The sequence below is a fragment of the Pseudophryne corroboree genome, chromosome 11 (genome assembly GCF_028390025.1).
Source record: "Pseudophryne corroboree isolate aPseCor3 chromosome 11, aPseCor3.hap2, whole genome shotgun sequence".
Lineage (NCBI taxonomy): Eukaryota > Metazoa > Chordata > Amphibia > Anura > Myobatrachidae > Pseudophryne > Pseudophryne corroboree.
Window position 1 is genome coordinate 243,032,082 of NC_086454.1, and position 14,351 is coordinate 243,046,432.

At 45.1% G+C, this 14,351-nt stretch overlaps 1 long non-coding RNA gene across 1 annotated transcript in view; it reads right to left on the reverse strand.

The window, feature by feature from the left end:
* Positions 1 to 3,677: 3,677 nt before the first annotated feature.
* LOC134970133 (uncharacterized) overlaps positions 3,678 to 14,351 on the reverse strand; it is a 119,612-nt gene continuing 108,938 nt past the window's right edge. Inside the window, exons 2-3 of the long non-coding RNA XR_010189684.1 lie at positions 7,749 to 8,002; positions 3,678 to 3,908 (exon numbers count right to left, since the gene is read on the reverse strand). This is a non-coding gene — a long non-coding RNA (uncharacterized LOC134970133). The remainder of the gene's footprint in view (positions 3,909 to 7,748; positions 8,003 to 14,351) is intronic.

The following is a 14,351-nucleotide window of genomic DNA, read 5'->3' on the forward strand; positions in this document are numbered from 1 at the left end:
TTGTTGCTGCTGGGAGTCGATCGTCATCCCAGAGGGGAAGTCGGAAGACCACTTGTACTACTTCCAGTAAGCAATTGACTGTCCAACAGTCCTTTGCGAGGAAGATGAAATATCACAGCAGTCATCCTGCTGCAAAGCGGATAACTCAGGCCTTGGCAGCCTGGGCGGTGAGAAACATGTTTCCGTTATCCACCGCTAATTCACAGGCAACTACAGACTTGACTGAGGTACTGTGTCCCCGGTACCAAGTACCATCTAGGTTCCATTTCTCTAGGCAGGCGATACAGAAAATGTACACAGACCTCAGAAAAAGAGTCACCAGTGTCCTAAAAAATGCAGTTGTACCCAATGTCCACTTAACCACTGACATGTGGACAAGTGGAGCAGGGCAGACTCAGGACTATATGACTGTGACAGCCCACTGGGTAGATGTATTGCCTCCCGCAGCAAGAACAGCAGCGGCGGCACCAGTAAAAGCATCTTGCAAACGCCAACTCGTTCCTAGGCAGGCTACGCTTTGTATCACCGCTTTCCAGAAGAGGCACACAGCTGACAACCTCTTACGGAAACTGAGGAACATCATCGCAGAATGGCTTACCCCAAATGGACTCTCCTGGGGATTTGTGGCATCTGACAACGCCAGCAATATTGTGCGTGCATTACATCTGGGCAAATTCCAGCACGTCCCATGTTTTGCACATACATTGAATTTGGTGGTGCAGAATTATTTAAAAAACGACATGAGCGTGCAAGAGATGCTGTCGGTGGCCCGAAGAATTGCGGGCCACTTTCGGCATTCAGCCACCGCGTGCCGAAGACTGGAGCACCAGCAAACAGTCCTGAACCTGCCCTGCCATCATCTGAAGAAAGAGGTGGTAACGAGGTGGAATTCAACCCTCTATATGCTTCAGAGGATGGAGGAGCAGCAAAAGGCCATTCAAGCCTATACATCTGCCTACGATATAGGCAAAGGAGGGGGAATGCACCTGACTCAAGCGCAGTGGAGAATGATTTCAACGTTGTGCAAGGTTCTGCAACCCTTTGAACTTGCCACACGTAAAGTCAGTTCAGACACTGCCAGCCTGAGTCAGGTCATTCCCCTCATCAGGCTTTTGCAGAAGAAGCTGGAGGCATTGAAGGAGGAGCTAAAACAGAGCGATTCCGCTAGGCATGTGGGACTTGTGGATGGAGCCCTTAATTCGCTAAACCAGGATTCACGGGTGGTCAATCTGTTGAAATCAGAGCACTACATTTTGGCCACCGTGCTCGATCCTAGATTTAAAACCTACGTTGGATCTCTCTTTCCGGTAGACACAAGTCTGCAGAGGTTCAAAGACCTGCTGGTGAGAAAATTGTCAAGTCAAGCGGAACGTGACCCGTCAACAGCTCCTCCTTCACATTCTCCCGCAACTGGGGGAGCGAGGAAAAGGCTAAGAATTCCGAGCTCACCCGCTGGCGGTGATGTAGGGCAGTCTGGAGCGAGTGCTGACATCTGGTCCAGACTGAAGGACCTGCCAACGATTACTGACATGTCGTCTACTGTCACTGCATATGATTCTCTCACCATTGAAAGAACGGTGGAGGATTATATGAGTGACGTGCATCCAAGTAGGCACGTCAGACAGTCCGTACGTATACTGGCAGGAAAAAGAGGCAATTTGGAGGCCCTTGCAGAAACTGGCTTTATTTTACCTAAGTTGCCCACCCTCCAGTGTGTACTCCGAAAGAGTGTTTAGTGCAGCCGCTCACCTTGTCAGCAGTCGGCGTACGAGGTTACTTCCAGAAAATGTGGAGAAGATGATGTTCATCAAAATTAATTATAATCAGTTCCTCCGTGGAGACATTCACCAACAATTGCCTCCAGAAAGTACACAGGGACCTGAGATGGTGGATTCCAGTGGGGACGAATTAATAATCTGTGAGGAGGGGGATGTACACGGTGAAAGGGGTGAGGAATCGGACGATGAGGAGGAGGTGGACATCTTGCCTCTGTAGAGCCAGTTTGTGCAAGGAGAGATTGATTGCTTCTTTTTTGGTGGGGGCCCAAACCAACCAGTCATTTCAGTCACAGTTGTGTGGCAGACCCTGTCGCTGAAATGATGGGTTTGTTAAAGTGTGCATGTCCTGTTTATACAACATAAGGGTGGGTGGGAGGACCCAAGGATAATTCCATTTTGCACCTCTTTTTTCTTTAATTTTTCTTTGCATCATGTGCTGTTTGGGGACTATTTTTTTGAAGTGCTATCCTGCCTGACACTGCAGTGCCACTCCTAGATGGGCCAGGTGTTTGTGTCGGCCACTTGTGTCGCTTAGCTCCGCCATCCAGCGACCTTGGTGCACCTCTTTTTTTCTCTGCATCATGTGCTGTTTGGGGACTATTTTTTTGAAGTGCCATCCTGTCTGACACTGCAGTGCCACTCCTAGATGGGCCAGGTGTTTGTGTCGGCCACTTGGGTCGCTTAGCGTAATCATCCAGCGACCTCGGTGCAAATTTTAGGACTAAAAATAATATTGTGAGGTGTGAGGTGTTCAGAATAGACTGAAAATGAGTGGAAATTATGGTTATTGAGGTTAATAATACTATGGGATCAAAATGACCCCCAAATTCTATGATATAAGCTGTTTTTGAGGGTTTTTTGTAAAAAAAACACCCGAATCCAAAACACACCCGAATCCGACAAAAAAATTTCATGGAGGTTTTGCCAAAACGCGTCCGAATCCAAAACACGGCCGCGGAACCGAATCCAAAACCAAAACACAAAACCCAAAAAATGTCCGGTGCACATCACTAATAATTATCGATATTGTCTCTACCTGCACAGTGTTATTATCATTGTCATTATTATGTTTTGTTAAGATTTATATTGTTCTGTTTTTATACACCCCTGCTGCTGATTGAGTAGGTGAACGGTGAACGTCTCCTCAGCCACTCTCTGCAGTGTACTTATGGATACGGTGCTGGCGCTGTGGAGACTGTGTTTACATGTCTCCATGGCGACCCGCTCCGGCAGGTGCCGCTGGGAGTGGCTGCGGTTGACGACATCACTACTAAGAGCCGCAGTGAGCTGCCCTTTGCGTTCCAGACTACCAGCGCACGCAGGTGAGCTATGGTCCTTGTGGAACATGAGTGGGTTGTTCCCATGGCAACCGATACACCTGTGGTGGAAATGGGTTTGTCTGTGAGGCAAATTGATTTGCTCCTAATGAGCTGATAAGCGGCAGGTGAGTGTTTGGTGCGGTATATAGGTAAGGTCATTTTATCACTGTTTTGTACTGGTGTGGTCCTGAGGAAGGGGTTGTATCCCCGAAAATGTTCGACCTAATACAGATTTCAACTATATGTTAGTCTCTGGAGTGCCTTTCTTTATTGGACATATATATATATTTATATATATATAATAGCGGTGAAACCCGGCACTCAAATGTGGGTAGGAGAACTTAGCTGGCTGCGGTGCCTTCCGTGGATCTATTGCAGGATCCTACGTAGCAAATATCGGAACAGCGGCACTCAGCAGACTGAAGAAGTAGTTAAAACGTCTTTATTGTGGTCCTACGCCGTTTCGGGGACACCCCCCGTCTTCAGGGACAAACAGTATGCAAACACTCAACACTTGTATATGATATATATACCCTCCAAACAGAGCAATCATTGCCAATAATTGGACTCACCTGTCACGTTCACCCTCTCGCGCCGCATCCACCCTCATCGAGCAGTAAGTGCCAGGCTCTAATGTCGGCTGCGGGCGCCAGATCAGGGGCCAATCACCGAGGGTGCTGCTCAGTAACTAGCGCCGCCTCCCTTGCCGCGTCACTCCCCGCTTTGCTATCAACTCCGGGCTCCGGCGTCAGGAGGTGACACCCGAACAGAAGCCAATCACTACAATGGTGCTTCTGTAGCTAAGCAACATCTATAAACAGACAAACAGAAAAATAAAAAATAAAAACTTACACATCTCGTGCTGTACAGAAACACCATCACCCTGACTAAATCAAATTACCGAAGGTGCATTCATGTTAACAATATGTATAATGCTAATTATATTCCTATATAGATTTATATATAAGTTTATCTCCTTATAGGACAGCTGTCACTACTAGATAAACACAAGCATATTAATCAATGCTAAAACTTGTATACCTATTTATAACCTAACCCTAAAAGATAAAGTCATAAAAAGCATTGAAGACCCAATGATTCGTTAAGACCATGTGGTGACAATGTATTCAACATATAAATCCATCTACTCTCGCGCTGCAAAAGGATTTTATTACGATCTCCACCCCTGTGTGATAGAGGCACATGATCAATCATGATCGCTCATATACTTGCCACACTATGTTTAGCATGCAGGCAATGTCGTGCTACTGGCTGTTCGCTTGTCCCCTTCTCAAATGCCTGCTTGATGGCACTGCGATGCAGAGCCATGCGTTCACGGAATTGCCTCTGGGTCTTGCCCACATAGGCAAGACCACAGGGGCACTTCAACATATACACTGCATGTGTAGTGGTACAAGTGACACAATATTGTATCTTGATGTTTTTGCCTGTATGGGGGTGACTGAACGTGGAACCTGTTAAAAGAGTATTGCACGTGGAGCAACCTAAGCAATGAAAGCATCCTAATTTTGGGCGCAAGAAATGGGACTGATGGCTTTTAGTTAAAGGGAAGACATCTAGTTTGACCACTGTGTCAGCTATACTTTTCCCTTTAGTATAGCTCGGAAGTAGCTTCGTGCCACATAAGGCTGGCAAAGATTTATCAGAATTAACTAACGGCCATAATTGTTTAGCACGTTTGGTAATAGTAGTAGCAGTGGTATATCTGTTGACCCACGGTACTCTGGGGGCCTGTTTGATAGATACACTACTGTTAGATATAACTGGAGTTAATAAAGACTCATGGCTATGGCTCAATGCTTTAGCTTTACTGGCCATGAGTTCACTTATCGGGTAACCCCGTTCCTCAAATTTACAGATCATCTGATCCATGGCTTTATCCAGCTGTTGGGGCTCAGAGATAATCCTCCTAGCCCTCAACAGCTGGGAGTATGGTAAACCCCTACGTGCTGGCATGGGATGAAAACTCTGATGATGTAAAACCGAGTTTCTGTCCATCTGCTCAACATATAAATTAGTATGAAATGTTCCCTGGCTCAAAGATATGGCCACATCTAAAAAATGTATCTCCTGATAAGAAACTTGATACGTAAATTTAACCACACTTGTTGAGTTATTGTGTCCATCCAATAATGCTAGTAATGACTGCTATGAACCCTGCCAAAAAATTAAAAGGTCATCTATGTACCTCTTGTAGAGATACACAGATGGCCTCACCGCTGAACTGAATAATTGATTCTCTATGGAATACATGAAAGCGTTGGCGTACGATAGGGCCACTGGGGACCCCATCGCACAGCCAGCGCATTGCAAGTGAATACGTCCATTAAATGAAAAATAATTGCGGGTCAACACTAATGTCAATAGCCGTACAAATAAATCAACTCTCGGACCAAGATACAATGGGTTACCAGTAATCAAATGCTGCACAGCCTCCACACCTGCCTCATGAGGAATGCAGGTGTAGAGACTGGTGACATCCGCACTGCAGAGAGTCAAGCCTTCTGGTGGAGCCACCAAATGTTGTAATTGTACTAATAGTGCCGTAGTATCTTTTAAATATGACGGCACCGTTTGAATACATGGATTCAAAAATGAATCTAGGAATATAGCTACCGGATGATAGAGAGAATGTCGGGCAGATACTATGGGTAGACCTGGTGGACAGGTCAGAGATTTATGTACCTTCGGTACAGTGTAGAAAAGCGGCACCTTTGGACACTCTACTGTCATTGCATGTACCTGTTCCCTGGATAAAGTACCATCCTCACTTGCCCGCAATAAGATATCATCTAATTCTCTCTTATACTGCACTGTTGGATCAAAGGTCAACTGCCTATATGTCTCCCCATCAGAGAGTTGTCGATTACTTTCTGCCACATAATCTGTTAAATCTTGTATAACCACTGAGCCGCCCTTGTCGGCGCTCCGTATTACAAGATCAGTCCTTTGTGATAAGTCCCTTAACGCCGTCCTCTCTTGATAACTCAAATTAGGATAAGCTGCAACTGTTGCTGCCTGTTCATATGATTGTTCCATCATTCTAGAGAAAATCCGAATGGAAGGATTATTCGTGTTCGGGTCGAACTTGGAGCGTGGTACCACTTTTTTAAGTTTATCCGGAACAGTTGTACTTGATTTCCCTTCTAAATTAGTACCAAAGTGCTCTCTCAAGCATAAAGATCTATTAAGCTTATAATTCTCCACATGTGATGAAAACGGATCTGGTTTGACAGTTGGCACAAATGATAAGCCTCTGGATAAGACCTTTAATTCCAAGTCCGTAAGAGGAGCTGTGGATAAATTTATAACTAAATCAGTTAGCGGCGCGGTGGTCGTCGCGTGTTGTATCCTCTTGTTCTGCCCCGCCCGCCTCGTCCGCGAACGGGTTGATGTCCTGAACAAGTGACCACCCCTAAAGTGTGCGACTGGTTTGAGGCGGTCATAGGAGTGCTGACTTGTTCTCCCTCACTAACAGATGTGCTGGAACCAGAATAATCAAGGTGATGTTGGCGCTGTCGGTATCTACGATGTTGTGAAGGTCGCTCATAGTTAGAGCTGGTGTTATTAAGCCAGGCATACACCCTCCTCTGTTGGTAATCTTGTTGTACTTTATGTAATTTTTCTTTTTTATACTTGATTAGATCTGTCCTATACTGCTCCATCTGAATTTGAATTTTGTCCAGCCAATTCGTGTTTTTATCCTGTGCCAATGTAGCTTTATGGGCACTTTCAAACTCTGCTAATTGTTCCCTCACCTGTGTCAATTCTCTGGTAGAGTCCTCCACCACCAGTAACAACAAGTCCAGAGAACATTTGTTGAGTATTGCTACCCAGCGACGGCAGAAAGGAATACTATAACGTCCAATTGTAGGGATATTTCTGATCCGAAAGCCCCTCTGTATTTGATTGTTACGGTAGTAGTCTGATAGACTAATACCATGATAGGTAAAATCACATTCTCATTGCTTCAATCGCTGCCATTGGCGATATAATTCTTCTGTCGTGGATTTTGGTGGATCATCATCCAATTTTTGAGAAATCAATATCGCTTGTGCTTCCACATCTGAGTAACTGAAGCGTTCTTTAGCATCTAGTTGTGCTAATTCCCAAGCTGCCTCTATATCTGAATTTACTTGTGACATGCTGTCAGTATGCAAAAGTAAATGAATGCCTTGTTCCAATGATCGCCTGTGGTAAAAACACCATGTGTTTTAAAATCAATAATAACCAAACATGGTTGTCCGTCCCAAGGATATACGTCCAACAGGTAGTGAAAAATAACTCCCTTAGGTGCCCTGGTCAGATAATTCCCAGCCCACACACCAACCGTGTGGGACAGTGGATATCGAGTATATGATAGCGGTGAGACCCGGCACTCAAATGTGGGTAGGAGAACTTAGCTGGCTGCGGTGCCTTCCGTGGATCTATTGCAGGATCCTATGTAGCAAATATCAGAACAGCGGCATTCAGCAGACTGAAGAAGTAGTTAAAACGTCTTTATTGCGGTCCTACGCCGTTTCGGGGACACCCCCTGTCTTCAGGGACAAACAGTATGCAAACACTCAACACTTGTATATGATATATATACCCTCCAAACAGAGCAATCATTGCCAATAATTGGACTCACCTGTCACGTTCACCCTCTCGCGCCGCATCCACCCTCGTCGAGCAGTAAGCCCCAGGCTCTAACGTCAGCTGGGGGCGTCAGATCAGGGGCCAATCACCGAGGGTGCTGCTCAGTAACTAGGCTACACCCGTCCAGCGCCGCCTCCCTTGCCGCATCACTCCCCGCTTTGCTATCAACTCCGGGCTCCGGCGTCAGGAGGTGGCACCCGAACAGAAGTCAATCACTACAATGGTGCTTCTGTAGCTAAGCAACATCTATAAACAAACAAACAGAAAAATTTAAAACAAAAAACGTACACATCTCGTGCTGTACAGAAACACCATCACCCTGACTAAATCAAATTACCGAAGGTGCAATCATGATAACAATATGTATAATGCTAATTATATTCCTATATAGATTTATATATAAGTTTAACTCCTTATAGGACAGCTGTCACTACTAGATAAACACAAGCATATTAATCAATGCTAAAACTTGTATGCCTATATATAACCTAACCCTAAAAGATAAAGTCATAAAAAGCATTGAAGACCCAATGATTCGTTAAGACCACGTGGTGACAATGTATTCAACATATAAATCCATCTACTCTCGCGCTGCAAAAGGATTTTATTACGATCTCCACCCCTGTGTGATAGAGGCACATGATCAATAATGATCGCTCTCATACTTGCCACACTATGTTTAGCATGCAGGCAATGTCGTGCTACTGGCTGTTCGCTTGTCCCCTTCTCTAATGCCTGCTTGATGGCACTGCGATGCAGAGCCATGCGTTCACGGAATTGCCTCTGGGTCTTGCCCACATAGGCAAGACCACAGGGGCACTTCAACATATACACTACATGTGTAGTGGTACAAGTGACACGATATTGTATCTTGGTGTTTTTGCCTGTATGGGGGTGACTGAACGTGGAACCTGTTAAAAGAGTATTGCACGTGATGCACCTGAACTTCCCTTATGGGCAGATAAGCTGTTTTAATATTTATTTTTTGTACGTTTGAATTTTTACTATTTATCTTGGATGTTTACGAAAAATCTGATGTATCCCATTCCTAATATGGACAGATAAGCTTGTCATTCATTTTTATCTTGTACGCTCGCATTACTTCTACCTTTTATGTTTTATGTGTTTTATTAAATATTGTGAAAAACTTTTAAAAAGTCCCTGGCTGTGGATTTTAAATTTTGGGATTTGCCTATACCCAGAAAGTTTTTTAAACACATAATTGGTTCATTTAAATCTGAAAATTGTGTATCTTGTACTTCTACCTTTATGCTTTATGTGTGTTTTATTATTGTGAAAAACTTTTAAAAAAATCCCTGGCTGTGGATTTTTAATTTTGGGACTTACCGTTACCCAGAAAGTTTTTTATAACACACATTTGGTTCATATGATCTGTAGATTGTGATTGCGTAAAAACAGTACGCGCTATGTTATTTTGTTCTTCTTTTTTCATGTACCTATACGGGTCCTATGACTGAAGCAAAAGTCTGTTTATGCCAGATAAGTAGTATCCTGTTCTCAATCACACCAGCTCTATTTTTTATATAATTTTATTAGACACTAATAGGCGCCCTTTTCTTCACTTTCTGAATATATATATATATATATATATATATTAGAGATGAGCGGGTTCGGTTTCTCTGAATCCGAACCCGCCAGAACTTCATGTTTTTTTTCACGGGTCCGAGCGACTCGGATCTTCCCGCCTTGCTCGGTTAACCCGAGCGCGCCCGAACGTCATCATGACGCTGTCGGATTCTCGCGAGGCTCGGATTCTATCGCGAGACTCGGATTCTATATAAGGAGCCGCGCGTCGCCGCCATTTTCACACGTGCATTGAGATTGATAGGGAGAGGACGTGGCTGGCGTCCTCTCCGTTTAGAATTAGAATAGATTAGAGAGACACTTGATTTACTAATTTTGGGGAGCATTAGGAGTACTCAGTAGTGTACAGTGCAGAGTTTTGCTGATAGTGACCAGTGACCACCACTTTTATTTATAATCCGTTCTCTGCCTGAAAAAAGCGATACACAGCACACAGTGACTCAGTCACATACCATATCTGTGTGCACTGCTCAGGCTCAGGCCAGTGTGCTGCATCATCTATATATATTATATATCTGTCTGACTGCTCAGCTCACACAGCTTATAATTGTGGGGGAGACTGGGGAGCACTACTGCAGTGCCAGTTATAGGTTATAGCAGGAGCCAGGAGTACATAATATTATATTAAAATTAAACAGTGCACACTTTTGCTGCAGGAGTGCCACTGCCAGTGTGACTAGTGACCAGTGACCTGACCACCAGTATATAATATTAGTAGTATACTATCTCTTTATCAACCAGTCTATATTAGCAGCAGACACAGTACAGTGCGGTAGTTCACGGCTGTGGCTACCTCTGTGTCGGCACTCGGCAGCCCGTCCATAATTGTATATACCAGTGACCTAACCGTGGTTTTTTTTTCTTTCTTTATACATACATACTAGTTACGAGTATACTATCTCTTTATCAACCAGTCTATATATTAGCAGCAGACACAGTACAGTGCGGTAGTTCACGGCTGTGGCTACCTCTGTGTCGGCACTCGGCAGCCCGTCCATAATTGTATATACCACCTAACCGTGGTTTTTTTTTCTTTCTTTATACATACATACTAGTTACGAGTATACTATCTCTTTATCAACCAGTCTATATATTAGCAGCAGACACAGTACAGTGCGGTAGTTCACGGCTGTGGCTACCTCTGTGTCGGCACTCGGCAGCCCGTCCATAATTGTATATACCACCTAACCGTGGTTTTTTTTTCTTTCTTTATACATACATACTAGTTACGAGTATACTATCTCTTTATCAACCAGTCTATATATTAGCAGCAGACACAGTACAGTGCGGTAGTTCACGGCTGTGGCTACCTCTGTGTCGGCACTCGGCAGCCCGTCCATAATTGTATATACCACCTAACCGTGGTTTTTTTTTCTTTCTTTATACATACATACTAGTTACGAGTATACTATCTCTTTATCAACCAGTCTATATATTAGCAGCAGACACAGTACAGTGCGGTAGTTCACGGCTGTGGCTACCTCTGTGTCGGCACTCGGCAGCCCGTCCATAATTGTATATACCACCTAACCGTGGTTTTTTTTTCTTTCTTTATACATACATACTAGTTACGAGTATACTATCTCTTTATCAACCAGTCTATATATTAGCAGCAGACACAGTACAGTGCGGTAGTTCACGGCTGTGGCTACCTCTGTGTCGGCACTCGGCAGCCCGTCCATAATTGTATATACCACCTAACCGTGGTTTTTTTTTCTTTCTTTATACATACATACTAGTTACGAGTATACTATCTCTTTATCAACCAGTCTATATATTAGCAGCAGACACAGTACAGTGCGGTAGTTCACGGCTGTGGCTACCTCTGTGTCGGCACTCGGCAGCCCGTCCATAATTGTATATACCACCTAACCGTGGTTTTTGTTTCTTTCTTTATACATACATACTAGTTACGAGTATACTATCTCTTTATCAACCAGTCTATATATTAGCAGCAGACACAGTACAGTGCGGTAGTTCACGGCTGTGGCTACCTCTGTGTCGGCACTCGGCAGCCCGTCCATAATTGTATACTAGTATCCAATCCATCCATCTCCATTGTTTACCTGAGGTGCCTTTTAGTTGTGCCTATTAAAATATGGAGAACAAAAATGTTGAGGTTCCAAAATTAGGGAAAGATCAAGATCCACTTCCACCTCGTGCTGAAGCTGCTGCCACTAGTCATGGCCGAGACGATGAAATGCCAGCAACGTCGTCTGCCAAGGCCGATGCCCAATGTCATAGTACAGAGCATGTCAAATCCAAAACACCAAATATCAGTAAAAAGCCTCTTTTTTTCTTTGCGTCATGTGCTGTTTGGGGAGGGTTTTTTGGAAGGGACATCCTGCGTGACACTGCAGTGCCACTCCTAGATGGGCCCGGTGTTTGTGTCGGCCACTAGGGTCGCTAATCTTACTCACACAGCTACCTCATTGCGCCTCTTTTTTTCTTTGCGTCATGTGCTGTTTGGGGAGGGTTTTTTGGAAGGGCCATCCTACGTGACACTGCAGTGCCACTCCTAGATGGGCCCGGTGTTTGTGTCGGCCACTAGGGTCGCTAATCTTACTCACACAGCTACCTCATTGCGCCTCTTTTTTTCTTTGCGTCATGTGCTGTTTGGGGAGGGTTTTTTGGAAGGGACATCCTGCGTGACACTGCAGTGCCACTCCTAGATGGGCCCGGTGTTTGTGTCGGCCACTAGGGTCGCTAATCTTACTCACACAGTCAGCTACCTCATTGCGCCTCTTTTTTTCTTTGCGTCATGTGCTGTTTGGGGAGGGTTTTTTGGAAGGGCCATCCTGCGTGACACTGCAGTGCCACTCCTAGATGGGCCCGGTGTTTGTGTCGGCCACTAGGGTCGCTAATCTTACTCACACAGCTACCTCATTGCGCCTCTTTTTTTCTTTGCGTCATGTGCTGTTTGGGGAGGGTTTTTTGGAAGGGACATCCTGCGTGACACTGCAGTGCCACTCCTAGATGGGCCCGGTGTTTGTGTCGGCCACTAGGGTCGCTAATCTTACTCACACAGTCAGCTACCTCATTGCGCCTCTTTTTTTCTTTGCGTCATGTGCTGTTTGGGGAGGGTTTTTTGGAAGGGCCATCCTGCATGACACTGCAGTGCCACTCCTAGATGGGCCCGGTGTTTGTGTCGGCCACTAGGGTCGCTAATCTTACTCACACAGCTACCTCATTGCGCCTCTTTTTTTCTTTGCGTCATGTGCTGTTTGGGGAGGGTTTTTTGGAAGGGCCATCCTGCGTGACACTGCAGTGCCACTCCTAGATGGGCCCGGTGTTTGTGTCGGCCACTAGGGTCGCTAATCTTACTCACACAGCTACCTCATTGCGCCTCTTTTTTTCTTTGCGTCATGTGCTGTTTGGGGAGGGTTTTTTGGAAGGGACATCCTGCGTGACACTGCAGTGCCACTCCTAGATGGGCCCGGTGTTTGTGTCGGCCACTAGGGTCGCTTATCTTACTCACACAGCGACCTCGGTGCAAATTTTAGGACTAAAAATAATATTGTGAGGTGTGAGGTATTCAGAATAGACTGAAAATGAGTGTAAATTATGGTTTTTGAGGTTAATAATACTTTGGGATCAAAATGACCCCCAAATTCTATGATTTAAGCTGTTTTTTAGTGTTTTTGGAAAAAAACACCCGAATCCAAAACACACCCGAATCCGACAAAAAAAATTCGGTGAGGTTTTGCCAAAACGCGTTCGAACCCAAAACACGGCCGCGGAACCGAACCCAAAACCAAAACACAAAACCCGAAAAATTTCAGGCGCTCATCTCTAATATATATATATATTCACTGGCCCCCGGAGGTTCCACACCACACACCCTTCACCCATTCTTTAAATACTCACCTCTCCGTTGTCCCCCACCGGTGGCTGCAAATCTAAGCAAATCTCCGGTAAATGGCGCAGCAGCCATTTTTTCTGGAGATTTGTGCATGCGCAGTAAGGAAATCTCTTGAAAAATGGCTTCCACGCCATTGTCCCAGAGATCTGCGCATGCGCACTAGACTCTGGGACAGCGCTAGTGACCCCTAGTGACCCTAGTGCCCAGGGTCTACAGCACTGCTGGCTAGAGAGGAGGGGGCACAGACAGAATCTGCACACGGAGGGCCCTTTATATATATAGAAATATATATATATATTTCTATATAAATATAAAATATCATATAGCTGCTGATTGCAAACAGCAGCACTAGTTATACGAGTGACATGTTGATCTTTAAAGCATCATGTAATAAAAGCCCCAGTGGCTTGAAAATAATTTGGTACAGAAAGGGTCAGATTAATAATGTGATAGATGGGATGACAGCCCCAAGCCTCCACATAAAAATAGACCCATCATCTTGATAGCCTGATGATGACTTGCTGCTCAGCTCTAAGTAATACAAAAGGATTTCTATTTTCCTTACAAAATGATGCAATTTTTCGATTTTATACTTTTTTTGGAAGACATTGGAGCTGACAATGTAAGGGGTTTACACGCCCACATGGCACTGGCCACACCCACACAACACTGGTGACACCCCCTCTGATTTTCACAATTGGCCTTTGGTAATTTGCAGCCCCAAGCCCACATAGCCTTTAATCCAATCCTGGTTTTACATATAATAACGCATTCTTGATTCTACCTTCAGTGACAGAAAGCAAAAGGTACCCAGAACATTTACAGATATATTGGGGGTTATTCAGAGATGAACACAGATGGCTGCATACGCAGCCAGGTGCGTACATCTCTGCACATGCTGGGGGCCGTCCAGCACAGGGCAAGGCAGCCCAGCATGTGTAAGGCTGCGAAGTTGACGCCGGGCAGCACAGCCTTGCTGCGCTGTCAGGTGATCACAGCCATTTTTTTTTTCGGAGCGGCTGCGTGTGACTTCACGCAGCCGTCCCGAAAATGGTCCCGGCCCATTGGTGATGTGACCGCAATGTGTGTGGCGGTACAGCCGCAATGCAGCCGCTGTGCATGCGCAGT